Genomic DNA, 16,076 nt, shown 5'->3' with positions numbered 1-16,076 from the left:
ACACACACACACACACACACACACACACACCTCTGTGTCCTGAAATTATGAAAGTTTCAGCTTCATACTGCGTCACAGGTGCTGCAACTGTAAATAACTTCTATATTTCTATCATTTCTATTTAATTATTTGTAAAAGAAATATAATAAATATTATAAATAAATAAAGTGTAATGAAGTTTGAGCTTTTCTAAACATATGAATAACTAAATAACTGACTAAATAAAGCCATTGTTTTTGTTTTTAACAGTGTTGAGTGTGGGAGAATAAGTTTGTGCAGCCTTGATTTTGTCAACCCGATGAGATGAAATGCAAAAATCCCAAAACTCATGTTGGAAATGCAGTTAAATATAATACAATAGATTAATCTGAGTACAACAGCAGTGCCTCTTTAAGAAGACATGCAGTCTGACAGAGAAGCATGAGCTTAATGTGGAGTATTGTAAATAAAAGCGGTTTTATCTCAGGCGGCACGGTGGCTTAGTGGTGTTGCACTCTGGCCTCACAGTAAGAAGGTCGCTGGTTCGAGTCCCGGCTGGGTCAGTTGGTGTTTCTGTGTGGAGTTTGCATGTTCTCCCCGTGTTGGTGTGGGTTTCCTCGTGGTGCTCCGATTCCCCCACAGTCCAAACACATGCGCTATAGGGGAACTGATCAACTAAATTAACCGTAGTGTATGAGTGTGTATGGGTGTTTCCCAGTACTAGGTTGCAGCTGGAAGGTCATCCACTGTGTAAAACATATGCTGGATAAGTTGGTGGTTCATTCCGCTGTGGCGACCCCTGATGGATAAAGGAATAAGCTGGAGGAATACGAATGAATGAATTTCTCACATTTCTGATTATTATCTCAGATTAATAGAGTTTATATCTAACATTTTTTTGACATCTCTTTCCAGAGTTTCCACTTTAGTCACATTACAGTTTGTACATTTTCACAATTTGTGTTTTTCGTTCTTAATGCTGAGTTTACAGCTTGTTGTTCTGCACAAAAACAATTAATTGTGACCTTAATTCTGAATTTTGAGATGGAAAAACACATTTAAATGTATGTTTTCTGTTTAATCTCTGGAGGAAATAAGCTTGCATTTGATTATTTTTAGGCGGTTCATTCCGCTGTGGCGACCACTGATGAATAAAGGGATTAAGCTGAAGGAAAATGAATGAATGATTATTTTTCAAAATAAAGTCCAAGGCACTCGAAAAGTGTGGAAAGCATATTATAAAGCCTTTATTGACATGCCTAATCCCTAATCCTATGCGTTGTTTTGAGGATTAGGCATGTGAGTAAAGGCTTTTTATATTTTTGTCCACACTTTTCAAGTGCCTTGGACTGATTTCCGCTGTTCATTCTGATCAATCCCTTACCCAAAGAGCACCGACACATTATTTAAGCTACCCCTGAGCACTTTTTCTTTGATTTTGAATAATTACTTGTATTTTGAGTAACATTTGGGGGCAGAATGGTGGTGCAGTGGGTAGCACGATCGCCTCACAGCAAGAAGGCTGCTGGTTCAAGCCCCGACTGTGTGGAGTTTGCATGTTCTCCCCGTGTTGGTGTGGGTTTCCTCCAGGTGCTCCGGTTACCCCCACAGTCCAAACACATGCACTATGTGATGTTTTATAAACAAATTTGGGGAGGAGCACGCGCAGAAGTTTCAGTATCAAATACGTCATTGACAATTATTCTATTATCCAATCAGTTCTTGACCAAACCCCTATATATACCAAAGCTGTCTTACCTGCAGCATCTCACGACTTTAGCATCCCTCCACCACCCCGTCACCTCACCTCTTAAGCATTACTATCCCGGGGGGAGCGTTCTGGGGCCGGGCTAGATACTTCGCTCGAATCCATATTCCTCTTTGTTTCCTGATAAAAGGAATAACTCGAGTTTGGGTGTCTCCCCGAGCTCAGAGCCCTCTCCCCGGACAGCACGCCAAATACGCCTTATTCTGAAACTATTGCAAGTGTGAACTCGTGAAAGGGGCAATTGATCAACTAAATTAGCTGTAGTGTATGAGTATGTGTGTGTGGGTTGCGGCTAGAAGGGCATCTGCTGTGTATGACATATGCCGGAATAGTTGGCGGTTCATTCCGCTGTGGCAATCTCTGAAATAGAGACTAAGCTGAAGGAAAATAAATGAATGAAATTAAAAGCAAAATGAGCCTGTGCGGTCGTTCTCTTCATATAAGCTCAGTTATTTTCTATAATTAATGCAAGAATTCTAAAAATCACTTATTAATTAATCTGCATATACAAAATAACAGAATTAAAATAGATAACCAATTTAAAATGCTTTCAGTAGCAGAAGCTTTGTTTAGCATGTAGCTTTATGCATTAATGTGTGTTTAATTGTGATAATTAATGAATCTAGCTCATTCATACAGATCAAGGCCAGTCTTTTCTCCCTCAGCTCTTTGTTGTCAGTCAGAGAGACGCAGTTTTCAAACTCTGTTATTTCCCACATGTGTCTTGTCCCGGTTTTTACCTCTCTGCGAATGTGCTGCAGTGGAGATAAAGCTTTCCTTCTGTCAGCAATCAGATCCGCTCAGAATAAAACTCACATTTCTGTCTGTCTCCTGAAGAAAAGAAATCTTCACTGAGCGTCAGTCACTTTCCAGACAGTCTGGAGTCAGTCTCAGTGTTTGACCTTTGATGCTGAAGGTCAAGAGGTCATCCTGAGGTCACGACATCAGAGAAGTGCTCATCAATGCAGGCTTTGTGATGAAGGGAGAGGCCGGCTTGCCAAGTATGTGATTTTCACACTGAACTGGGCTACTTTTAAGATGCACAATATATCAGCTAATGAACGTATTGATATTATATTACATACTATAGATATTACATGATATTAAATACCATATTACCATGTTTTTAATGTTTTCATTGTCACTCTGATAGAAATATTAGCCTGATCATTTTAAGCAGATATATTTTATATATATATATATATATTTTATTGGTGTTTTTATTATTCATTCATTTTCCTTCAGCTTAGTCCCTTTATTAATCAGCGGTCACCACAGTGGAATGAACCGCCAACTATTCCAGCATATGTTTTACACAGCGGATGCCCTTCCAGCTGCAACCCATCACTGGGAAACACCCATACACACTCATTCACACATACACTACGGCCAGTTTAGTTGATCAATTCCCCTATAGCACATGTGTTTGGACTGTGGGGGAAACCGGAGCACCCGGAGGAAACCCACACCAACATGGGGAGAACATGCAAACTCCACACAGAAACACCAACTGACCCAGCCGAGACTCGAACCAGAGACTTTCTTGCTGTGAGGCGATTGTGCTACCCACTGCGCCACCGTGACACCTTTTTTATGATGCAGATTTTGTTTAATTTTCTTATTCGGTGTTGTTCTGACAGCTTGTGAAATGCAGATGCTTGATGAGGATATATGCAGTGTGAGCTGAGAAAACTGCATTTAACACACACACACACACACGCACACACACACACACACACACACACACACACACACACACACACACACACGGCTTTAGATGTTTCTGTTTCATCAATCTTCATTTGGAGAAAATGAACACACACGCACACGCACACACACACACACACACACCATTAGCTCTGTGTGCTGCTGCTGATATGCTGATCCACTGCAGTGCAGACGAGACGTTTATTTACACGAGGAGATAATCTGTGTGTGTGTGTGCGTGTGTGTGTGTTTGTGTGTAGGTTCATGTTTTTATTTACCTGAGGAAGTAATTAGTGTGTGTGTGTGTAGGTGAGAAGTGTGTGTGTGTGTTATATAGGTGGGTGAGTGTGTGTGTAGGTAAGAAGAGTGTGTATAATAAGTGTGAGTGTGTAGGTGAGTGAGTGTGTGTGGTGAGCATGCATGTGTATGCAGGTGAGTGTTTTGTGTGTGTGTGTAGGTAAGTGTGTATGTGTGTTATTGTCTGTGCATGTGTAGTGTGTGTATGTGTTTGTACATGAGTATGTGTGTGTTGTTGTGTCATTGCGTGATTGTGTGTGTGTGTGTGTGTGTGTGTGTTTGAGCATTTAGGTGAGTGCATGTGTGTGTTCATGAGTGTGTATGTGTGTAAGTGAGTGTATCTGTGTTCTAGCATGTGTGTATGTGTACTTGTGTGTGTTCTAGTATGTGTGCTTGTTTTTTTGTGCATGCGGATATACAAGTGTGTTTTTGTATGTGTGCTTGTGTTTTTGTGTATGTGTGTGTGTGTGTGAGTGTTAACTCCAGCATTTATCAGTGAGGATGCTGATGTGTGCTAGTGTAGGTCACTGTAGGGTTGTGCACTAGTGTGTCACCTAATTAGTCATCTGCTTATCTGCTGCTTTCTCACACACAGGCGGAGAGAGACTGATGAAGGCGAGAGTGTGTGTGTGTGTGCGTGTGTGTGTGTGTGCTTGCGTGCGTGCGTGCGTGTGTGTGTGTGTGTGTGTGTGTGTGATTGTATGCATATGTGTGTAGAGATTAACTTTTGCATTTGAAAGTGTGTGTGTAAAGGTAATCTCAGGTGTAACCGATGCAGTTTTCCGCTCCGCTTCTGAAAGTGTGTGTGTGTGTGTGTGTGTGTGTGTGTTTCATATGAAAGAGCTTGGAAACTGCAGCACCTTCAGATGAAGCGAGTGCTAACAGAAGCTGTATGAACGTTTCTGCGTTTACCCTCATCATGACTTTAGCAGATGCTTTAATCCACGACCGCTTACAAACGAGGAGCAGCAGGAATTCATCAGAGCCAACAACAGCAGCAATATACAGTGAGATTAGAAAAGGAAGTGGAGTAGAAGAGGAATTAGAGAAGATTTATTAAATAAATAAGGCGTATTAAGAGTCTCTGGAGTCCTCAGATTGTGTCTGTGACGTTTCAGATCAGAATTCCTCATCTATTATTCATTAGATCATGCTGTATGCCCATTTTTGAATGTGCGTGTGTCTATCTTTAAATGCAAATGACTTGCTCTTCCCCGCCCCCTTTCCAGAGGAGGGCGGAGCCTTTACATCATGTAAATATAAACAAACACCAGTTGAAAACTCCTTATATGCAGTATTCTGCGGGACAGAAAGACATGTTTATATGAGTTTTAAAATCATTTGTTGTGTCACCTGCCAAATACACACACAGTTACACAAAAACACACAAGCTGGCATGATGCTGCTTGTGTTTGAATATAAAGAGATGGGAAGGAAAGCGCTTCTGTACCATTTTATTGGATATAAGAAACATTATTAACACACTGTTAACTCAGCTCATCCATGCTCCGCCCCCTTTGCCGGGATGTATTTAAATATTTAAATTAGGAGTACTATGACTGATTGTCTATTAGACTTTACATAGCACACAAGCACACACAAGCTGGCATAATGTTTCTTGTGTTTGCATGTAAAGAGATGGGGGAAAATCACACTACTAACTTAGGGTGGCTCAGTGGTTAGCACTGTGGCATCACAGCAAGAAGGTCGCTGGTTCGAGTCCCGGCTGGGTCAGTTGGTGTTTCTGTGTGTAGTTTGCATGTTCTCCCCGTGTTGGTGTGGGTTTCCTCCGGGTGCTCCGGTTTCCCCCACAGTCTGAACACATGCGCTATAGGGGGATTGATCAACTAAACTGGCTGTAGTTTATGAGTGTGTGTGTGTGTGAGAATGAGTGTGTATGGGTGTTTCCCAGTACTGGGTTGCAGCTGGAAGGCCATCCGCTGTGTAAAACATGTTGGAATAGTTGGCGGTTCATTCCGCTGTGGCGACCCCTGATTAATAAAGGGACTAAGCTGAAGGAAAATGAATGAATATCAGCATGTAATGAGTCCTGCATGGTGTATCGTGTGAATATGTTGGTCTCTCTGACAGATTGCTCCTGTTCCTCTTTTGTCAGGAGTTTAGATTAAAAGCGTCTGATAAATGCATAAACATAAATGCATAATTTATAGCATTATGATTTAAATGTGTTTGGCAACGCGGCAGCTTTCAGCCAGCAGAATGAAGAAGTAAAAGCTCTCAAACTGTAAATTACACGGACGCGGTGTAACGTCACTCTAGATAAAAGCATCTGTCAAGCGCACAAGTGTAGATTTCAATTAAAAGACTGTGTGTGTGTGTGTGTGCGTGTGTGTGTGTGTGTGTATTTCCATTTAAGATCGTAAATAGATGAGTTTAAGTGCTGTTAGTCGTGAATGAGTGTGTATGGGTGTTTCCCAGTACTGGGTTGCAGCTGGAAGGGCATTCGCTGAGTACAACATGTGCTGGAATAGTTGGCGGTTCATTCCGCTGTGGTGACCCCAGATTAATTAAGGGACTAAGCCGAAATGAAAATGAATGAGCACCCGGAGGAAACCCACACCAACACGGGGAGAACATGCAAACTCCACACAGAAACACCAACTGACCCAGCCGAGGCTCGAACCAGCGACCTTCCTGCTGTGAAGCGATTGTGCTACGCACTGTAGTGTTTCACTATGTTATATGCTTTTCTGTACTCTACAATAAAGTTGGGTTGTTGTACTCTTAATGTTTGGTCAAATATGGACAGATATTGGGTTAAAACGTGTCATTTAATTTCATTGAAAAAATTAACCCAATGTTGACACACACACACAGAGGCATGGACACAAATGCACACAGACACATCTTCAAACGCACACACACACCTATAGAGAGAGACACACAGACACACACACACACACACTGATATGCAGACAGACATACAGACAGAGACCCACACATGCACACACATATTCACACACAGCCAGACATATACAAATATATACACACAGACACACACACACATGCACACACACACAGAATGGCCTCCTGGTGCTTTCATGGAGCTCAAACGCCACTTCAGAGACAGAAATGCCAGAGGGCTTATCTTCACACACACACACACAGGTTTATGACCTCACTCTCACACACACACACGCACACACACTCCTCCAGCTCCAATGAACAGGTTTTATTTTTATAGTGACTTTCTTAAGTAAATAGTTACAATGTTTATTGTGATATTATTTTATATGCATCATTATATCTTGATAATGACGATAATATCTTAATAATAATAATAATAATAATAATAATAACATCTAATAATAATAATAGGCGACGCAGTGGCGCAGTAGCGCTGTCGCCTCAAAGCAAGAAGGTCGCTGGTTCGTGTCCCGGCTGGGTCAGTTGGTGTTTCTGTGTGGAGTTTGCATGTTCTCCCCGTGTTGGCGTGGGTTTCCTCCGGGTGCTTCAGTTTTCCCCACAGTGTGTATGGGTATTTCCCAGTACTGGGTTGCAGCTGGAAGGGCATTCGCTGTGTAAAACATATGCTGGATAAGTTGGTGGTTCATTCCGCTGTGGCGACCCCAGATTAATAAAGGGACTAAGCTGAAGGAAAATAAATGAATGTTCACTGGAGGGTTTAAAATCTTGACTTCAATTATATATATTTGTTAATTTTCTTATTATAGATTTTTGAATGTTTTGATTAATAATGCAGTTTTTGATTTTATATTTCATGCATCTGTTCTGCAGAGATACTTCATTGATTCATGTTTTCATCATCATGTAGAAACTGTAACCCTAACCTGACCTGATATAGGCTAATGTAGAGAATGTGACTGATCTGTAAAATCAGATGTGAGGTTTTTATTTAGATGTAATGAGTTCCTCTCTCACGCACACAGGAGCTTTATTGAGTTGTTTCTCCCAGATGGCGAGTCTGAAATGCCACAGTAAACTCTGAAAGGTGTTCGACTTTCTAATTGCGCTCGAGGCGTGGGCAACAGACTTTACTGCGTTTCCACAGCTATACCTACTGTATAATTACTACACTCACACACACCCGTGATTTAACACACACACACACACATGCAGTCTGTACACTCAGAAGCAGTGCTGGATGATGTTCATGAGCAGAACTGGGGGATTACATGTATCCACATCTGTTGAACAGCACAGAATGCTCTTCTTAACTCTTAGGCAGCCTGGCAGTGTGTAAACGTGATGCAACATGAGGTCAATTTATTTATTCTGACAAATATTTCAGATTCAGGGGGACGCAGTGGCGCAGTAGGTCATGCTGTCGCCTCACAGCAAGAAGGTCACTGGTTTGAGCCTCGGCTGGGTCAGCTGGCGTTTCTGTGTGGAGTTTGCATGTTCTCCCCGTGTTGGTGTGGGTTTCCTCCGGGTGCTAAATTGTCAGTAGTGTATGAGTGTGAATGAGTGTGTGTGGTTTATCATATTGTGGCGAGTTAGAGGGAAAACACTCACACAGAGGGTTGTAGTACAGACTTTTCCCCGGAGGGTGATTTATTTACAGGTATAATGTGCAGTGGATAGTGGTGTAAAGGTGCTCTTCTGGCCAGGAAGCGTGCAGGTGCTCCGGGGATAGAGAGTGGGGCCGTGATGGGTTGGTCGGTGGTTCAGCAAGTTAGCTGCTTGAGTCCGCTGAGAGAGAGAGAGAGACACAGAGGTTAGCTCGGGAGTCATTGGTAGAATGAAGCTCACCCTTGGTTGTCCCGACGCTGCTTATATCGGTGTCCCTTAATGACTCCCAGCTGTGGTTGATCCACTGTGACGAGAAGGCAGCTGGGGTGAATTTGGGACCATGGCGACATTGAATTAGTATACTCGCCACATTCCCCCCCCCTTAGTGTCGTCCTGGTCCGAGATTTCCTATGAAAATATGAACACATTAAGAGAGGAGGGGGTGAATGTTTTGACAGACCTGCCCATCCTGACCATAAACGTGACAGTCCATCCGCGTTTCCGTGGGAGGCCCCGGCTCGATGCTGAACGTTGAAGTGGTAATCCTGGAGCGATAAGAACCATCTGGTTACCCGAGCATTATTATTCTTTGCCGTAGCCATCCATTGGAGGGGTGCATGATCTGTTACAAGGGTGAACCGTCTTCCTAACAGGTAATACTTCAGCTCCAGGATTGCCCACTTGATTGCCAGGGCCTCCTTTTCCACTGTCGCGTATTTGGTTTCTGCTGTTGTCAGCTTCCGACTTATATATACTATGGGGTGTTCTTCTTTGTCATGGACCTGGGAGAGGACCGCCCCCAGGCCCGAGTCGGAAGCATCCGTCTGAAGGATGAAGGGGCAGCTGAAGTCTGGTGCGTGTAGTACTGGAGAAGATGTGAGTGCTGTCTTTAGTGCCTGGAACGCCTTTTCTGCTATTGGGCTCCATCTTATCCTCTCCGGCTGTCCCTTCTTGGTCAGGTCTGTCAACGGGCTGGCTAAGGATGAGAAGTTAGGGATAAAACATCTATAGTAGCCCGCTAACCCCAGAAATGCACGTACCTGGGTTTTTGTTGTTGGTTGTGGGGAGTTTTGCAGTGCTTGGACTTTGCTTTGTTGGGGTTGAATGAGGCCTCTTCCTATATGGAAACCCAGGTACTTGGCTTCTTCTAGACCTAGATGGCATTTTCTGGGGTTTGCTGTGAGTCCGGCCCTTCGTAGATCCAACAGCACCCGCCGCAGGCGGGATAGATGTTCTTCCCATGACTCCGAGTGGACAACCAGATCATCGAGGTAAGCTGCTGTATATGGCTGGTGGGGCCGCAGCAAGATGTCCATCATTCTCTGGAATGTGGCTGGGGCCCCGTGGAGCCCGAAGGGAAGAACCCGGTACTGCCAGTGTCCTCCGGGTGTAGAGAATGCGGTTTTTTCCCTGGCCTCCGGACTAAGGGGCAGTTGCCAATAACCTTTGGTGAGGTCCAGAGTCGAAATGAATCGGGCTCCACCCAGTCTGTCCAGCAGCTCATCCACCCGGGGCATGGGGTACCCGTCAAACTTGGACACTTCATTCAGCTTTCTGAAGTCATTACAGAAGCGGAGGGTGCCATCGGGCTTCGGTACCATTACTACCGGACTGGACCACGGGCTGCGTGAAGGTTCGATTATCCCCAACTTCAACATCTTTTCGATCTCTGTGCTTATAGCCAGCCGGCGAGTTTCTGGCACTCGATAAGGCCTTTGCCGGATGATGGTGCCCGGTGGGGTAATAATGTCATGGTGTATGATTGACGTTCGGCCCGGTTTTTCACAGAACACATCCTTGAACTGACCAACCAGGGCCTGGAGCTCCCCCTTCTGGGCAGCCGAGAGCTGTTCTCCTATATGGACCACTGGTGTATTCTCCTCTGTAAAGGCCACCAGGGTGCCAGGGGGTGCTATCCAACGTTTCATTAGATTTATGTGATAGAGTTGTTCTTCCCGCCTTCGTCCCGGCTGACGTACTCTATAATTTACCGGACCCACCTTCTCAACCACCGTGTATGGACCCTTCCATGACGCTAAGAACTTTGATGTGGTGGTGGGTATAAGAATCATCACTCGGTCACCCGGATGGAATTCTCTTGGTTGGGCTGGCCGGTTATATATTCGTTGCTGGGCGCGTTGGGCTTCGCGCAAATGGTCTTGGACAATAGGCATTACTTTGTCTATGCGTTCCCTCATGTCCCGTACGTGTTCAATTACCGATCGATGGGGTGCTGGCTCCTGTTCCCACGCCTGTCTGGCCACATCTAATAAGCCATGGGGTTGTCGGCCGAACAACAGTTCGAATGGAGTGAACCCTGTGGACGCTTGGGGTACCTCTCTGATGCCAAATAACACGTACGGGATCATGATGTCCCAGTCGCGCCCGTCTTCTGCCACCACTCTGCGGAGCATGCGTTTCAAGGTTTGATTAAACCGTTCGACGAGTCCATCAGTTTGAGGGTGATATACTGATGTCTTCAGTTGTTTAACCTTCAGGAGGCGGCAGAGTTCGGCCATCAGCCGGGACATAAAGGGCGTGCCCTGGTCAGTCAATATTTCCGCCGGTATTCCCACACGGCTGCACAGCAAAAATAATTCTTTTGCGATTGCGGCTGATGTGGCTTTCCTCAGGGGAATCGCTTCGGGATAACGGGTGGCATAATCCAGGATTACAAGGATGTGTTCATGCCCCCGGGCCGACTTCGGCAAAGGCCCTATCAAGTCCATACCAATGCGGGTGAAGGGTACATCAATGATGGGTAATGGTATTAGAGGGCTGGGAGGAGGTCGGTGGGGAGACGTTTGTTGGCAGGTATTACAGGCTTGACAGTATCTTCTCACGTCTCCTTCAAGTCCTGGCCAGTGAAATCGGTCTCGGATTCTTTTCACCGTATTTCCTGCTCCTAGATGCCCTGCCATTGGGTGGGTATGTGCCAGCTCTAATACCGTCTCCCTTTTGTTCTTTGGAACCACCAACAGGGTTTTCTTTTCCCCCCGCCTCTCTGCGACGCAGTATAGCAGACCACTGATGACTACAAAGTGTGGGAGGGGGTGAGGGGTGGGAAATCGATCCTTCCCATCTACAGCTCTTACTTGTGGCCAGCAATTTTTTAATGTTTGATCCTCTCGCTGGGACCTCCCAAAATCGCCTCCTGTAGTGATCTGTTGAAAAAGATCAAAATATAGATTAGGCGAAATTGTAGACTCACCCCCTTTGTCGCTTTCGGTGGCCAGTAATGCTGGCTGGCGGTCCCGCCGGGCCCGAGCCTTTGGTTGTCTTCTAGGACGCCCCGTTGGAGTATTATGCAGTGCTAGGAGCTCGTCGAACCCCGGCCAGTCTCGGCCCAGGAGGAGGGGTACAGGGAGATCTGGAACCACCCCCACTTCAACGGGCCAGCTACCTGGCTTAGCTGCAATCGTAACCCTCTGTGCTTGTACATAGCGTGTATCCCCATGTACACAAGTTATTGGTATTCGGGCTTTGCTTTCTCCTCTTCGTCTAATTACCCCAGGATGTACCAGTGTGATGGCGCTCCCAGTATCCAATGTGGCTGTTTGCATCTTCCCATCAAGAGAGACTTTTCGGGAGGGGGCCTCGGGGGGGATGGTACGATGTACAACACATCCTGCGAGCCAGGCCGGGGTCGAGTGCACTGGTGGCTCCGTGGGCATCGGCTCATCCAAAGGGCTGGGGACCGCCGGTCTGCTAACTGGTCTTGATGTGCCCTCCACGAGTCGCCATGGTGGATGTGCCTTTCGGGGTGGCAGAGCCGCTCTCTCTCCAGCATCGCGGGCTACAAGAGCCTCAGCCAGCTCCACAGCTTCCACCAAAGCGGCTAAAGATCCCGGATTTCTCATACTGGTGAGTCCGCGTAACCGTCTGGGTAATGCTCGTAACAATTTTTCAACAACCACTTTCTCAGCGACCTGGACGCCGGAGGGGTCCCCCCCTAATAGCCACAGTCGGCCGAGACGTGAAAGCTGGGCAGCTTGGGTGCGCACCGGAGTTTTCTCATCATATGTCCAGATGGCAAATTGCTGGGCTGCACTAATCGCAGAGAGCCCCACTCTGGCCAAAATCTCCTTTTTTAACGCTCCATAATCATCATTCTTTGGGGCTTCTAGGGAATAATATGCTCGTTGAGCTTCACCGGTCAGAAATGGGGCTAATAGCTTCGCCCATTCTTCTTCTGGCCATTTTTCTCTCTCTGCGATTACCTCAAAAGTGTGAAGATAGGCATCAATATCGTCCAGGTCGCTGAGTTTGGTTAAATGTTGGTGTGCATTTATCTTCACCTCAGGGAGGGGTACCCGTCCCGCCGCCTGGAGGAGCTGATGTTCCAGTCTTTCTTGTCTTGCGGCAAGCTGCTCCGAGATTTTCTGCTGTCTAGTTGTGACTTCCGCTAGGTGGCGTATGACCTCCTCCATGGACATGCTGTCTCCGGGAAAGCACCCGAGGAAGAGAGAGAGAGAGCGGATGCCTCGTCTGTAACACACAATGGAACAGTCAGAACAGCAGGGTTTTTTTTTTTTTTTTTTTTTTCACCGGGTAAGTCTGTTTGTGTTTTAATTCCACTCTATTTCTGCCCGCATTCTCCACCAGTTGTGGCGAGTTAGAGGGAAAACACTCACACAGAGGGTTGTAGTACAGACTTTTCCCCGGAGGGTGATTTATTTACAGGTATAATGTGCAGTGGATAGTGGTGTAAAGGTGCTCTTCTGGCCAGGAAGCGTGCAGGTGCTCCGGGGATAGAGAGTGGGGCCGTGATGGGTTGGTCGGTGGTTCAGCAAGTTAGCTGCTTGAGTCCGCTGAGAGAGAGAGAGAGACACAGAGGTTAGCTCGGGAGTCATTGGTAGAATGAAGCTCACCCTTGGTTGTCCCGACGCTGCTTATATCGGTGTCCCTTAATGATTCCCAGCTGTGGTTGATCCACTGTGACGAGAAGGCAGCTGGGGTGAATTTGGGACCATGGCGACATTGAATTAGTATACTCGCCACAATATATATTAAATTATAATAAATTGGCTTTATTACTTGATACTAGAGCAGTGTTTCCAAACCACATTCCTGGAGGACCACCAACACTGCAGTTTTGGTCTTCTTTGTCTGTCACACCCGTTACAGATCTTTCAGTCTCTGCTGATGAGCTGATGATCTGAATCAGGTGTGTTTAGTGAAGGAGACATGGATAATGTGCAGAGTTGGTGGTCATCCAGGAACGTGGTTGAGAAACACTGTACTAGAGTGAGTTTGGTGACGGTTTATAAATCTTTGGTGACCCCTAGTGACCCCCAGGTTGGGAACCACTGATGTAGACTGAGAATGTTAATGAAAGTCTATGAGGGGGTGCATTTCTCGGCACAACACCGGCTCTGTTCCTAAACGCTCCACTACATCATCACACCACGAGAGCTTCGATAATTCAGATTACACTGGTCTTCTGCTGGAATCTGAAGCTGGATCCCGTCTGAATTTCTGTGCTGACGTCTTAATGAATCTGCCATGAAAGCGTGGAATGAAATCAATCCGTTTGCCGTTTCTCCGCAGTTCAGATCGGCTTCTGGAGCAGCAGATAAAGAGGCTGAGCGAGCACTTCTGCCCAGGGGAATTGTGGGAAATTGAGGCAGATTTTTTTTTTGCACGTTGCATTCCCCAATTTTGGTGTCGGTTCAAGGAGAGGACGTTGAATAGACACTCGGTGTAACACGAACTCATCATCTGTGGCACATCGTGAGCTCAGCCAAAGTTCAAAGCTGTGTGTGTGTGTGTGTGTGTGTGTGTGTGTGTGTGTGTGTGTGTGTTGTGCATCAATATTAATATACAGCTGGTGCTTATAATATTGCAGCACTTCTTTCATTTTTATTAAATTGGCTATTATTTGGTCGCAGCGGGTTGCCTTTGTAAGTCATTGGTTGTAATTTGGTAAAATGAGCAGTGTGTGTGTGTGTGTGTGTGTGTGTGTGTGTGTGTGTGTGTGTGTGTGTGTGTGTGTGTGTGTGTGAGGAACAGTGTGTAAATGGTGTTGTAATTGGTGGTGTTGTGCCTTTGCAATCATAAAATCATTTCTTATTGAGAATAACTGCAAATGAGGCTCTAGAGTCGACATCATGCTGCTGTTCCTGCTACATCTGACTGAGGGGTTTACACCTTTTCTTTAAGAAATAAAATAAAATAAAATAAAATAAAATAAAATAAAATAAAATAAAATAAAATAAAATAAAATAAAATAAAATAAAATAAAATAAAATAAAATAAAATAAAATAAAATAAAATAAAATAAAATAAAATAAAAGCACAAATCCAGATCCACTCAAATATTCTGGGAACACTTTACAATAAGGTTGATTAGTTAATGCATTTACTAACATGAACTAATCATGAACAACACTTGTACAGCATTTATTAATCATAATTGAACATTGACTAATGCATTATTAATATACAAGTCCATGCTTGTTAACATTAGTTAATGCACTGTGAGTTAACATGAACTAACAATGAACAACTGTATTTTCATTAACTTACGTTAACATGAACAAATACTGTAGTAAATGTATTGCTCAGTGTTTGTTCATGTTAGTAAATGCATTAATTAACATTAATTAACTTTATTCTAAAGTGTGACCAATATTATTTTATTTTGCTTTTTTTATTATTTTACTATTTTTTTATTTACTAATTATTATTATTTTATTTTTGATCCACTTCAAATTTTACTTGAATTTAATTAAATTACATTTTAAATTACATTTTATTTTTTAATTTAATTGTATTTTATTTTTTATTTTTATTAAAATTTTAATTTTATTTTTATTTTACATTTTATTTGACATTTTATTTCATTCAATTTCATATTTAATTTGGGTACTAGAGTATAGATGTTTCTGTTTAAGTGTAAAATGTTAACTAAATGACATGATATTAATAAATATATTTAATTAAAATTTAGGTGCAGTTTCCTAAAAAAATCATAAATTATAAAAATAAATTTATATTTTATTGATTTTTCATATATAATATTCATTCATTCATTCATTCATTAATTCATTCATTCATTCATTAATTTTCCTTCAGCGTAGTCCCTTATTTCACACAGCGGAATGAACCGCCAACTATTCCAGCGTATGTTTTACACAGTGGATGCCCTTCCAGCTGCAACCCAGTACTGGGAAACACCCACACACACTCATTCTCTCTCTCTCACGCACACACACACACACACACACACACACATACACTACGGTCAATTTAGTTGATCAATTCCCCTATAGCACATGTGTTTGGACTGTGGGGGAAACCGGAGCACCCGGAGGAAACCCACACCAACAATATGGAACATGTAATAAATATTGAACAGACTTTGCATGCAGTTATAGATATGGAATGCATGCATGATGAAAGCAGAGAGAAAAAAACACTGCATTAAAGAGTTACTTTATAATCACTCGAGCGTTCGAATATGCACAAAAGCTACTCCAGCAACTCTTCGACTGCCTCCCAACATATCCTCAGCTCGGTTTTTGTGTTTTCACATTGAGTAGAAGCCAAAACCATTGCCAGAGCCCTGAAACAAGCGAAGGAGTGTGTGAAAACAAGACAAAACACACGTCGTCCTCCTGTTCTGCTGTTTACATCACACTCCTTCAGCTCTGATACACACAATATGCTGCAGTCACAGAGCAAACGCTGTCAGAAACGCCGAACACACACACTGCGCCTCAGCATCTTAACCGCATTCACCTTCAGCACAATCCATCTCTTCACCGTCAGAGACCTGTGTGTGTGTGTGTGTGTGTGTGTGTGTGTGTGTGTGTGTGTGTGTGTTCAG

General features: G+C 44.1%; 1 protein-coding gene across 1 annotated transcript in view; it reads left to right on the top strand.

Moving 5' to 3' along the window:
- Nucleotides 1–16,076, top strand: part of LOC130245330 (SH2 domain-containing adapter protein F-like) — a 107,516-nt gene that overhangs the window by 55,319 nt on the left and 36,121 nt on the right. The window lies entirely within an intron of this gene.

Source organism: Danio aesculapii, chromosome 18, assembly GCF_903798145.1.
Source record: "Danio aesculapii chromosome 18, fDanAes4.1, whole genome shotgun sequence".
Classification (NCBI taxonomy): domain Eukaryota; kingdom Metazoa; phylum Chordata; class Actinopteri; order Cypriniformes; family Danionidae; genus Danio; species Danio aesculapii.
Note: the sequence above shows the minus strand (reverse complement) of the source record. Positions and strands in the feature narration are given on the sequence as shown.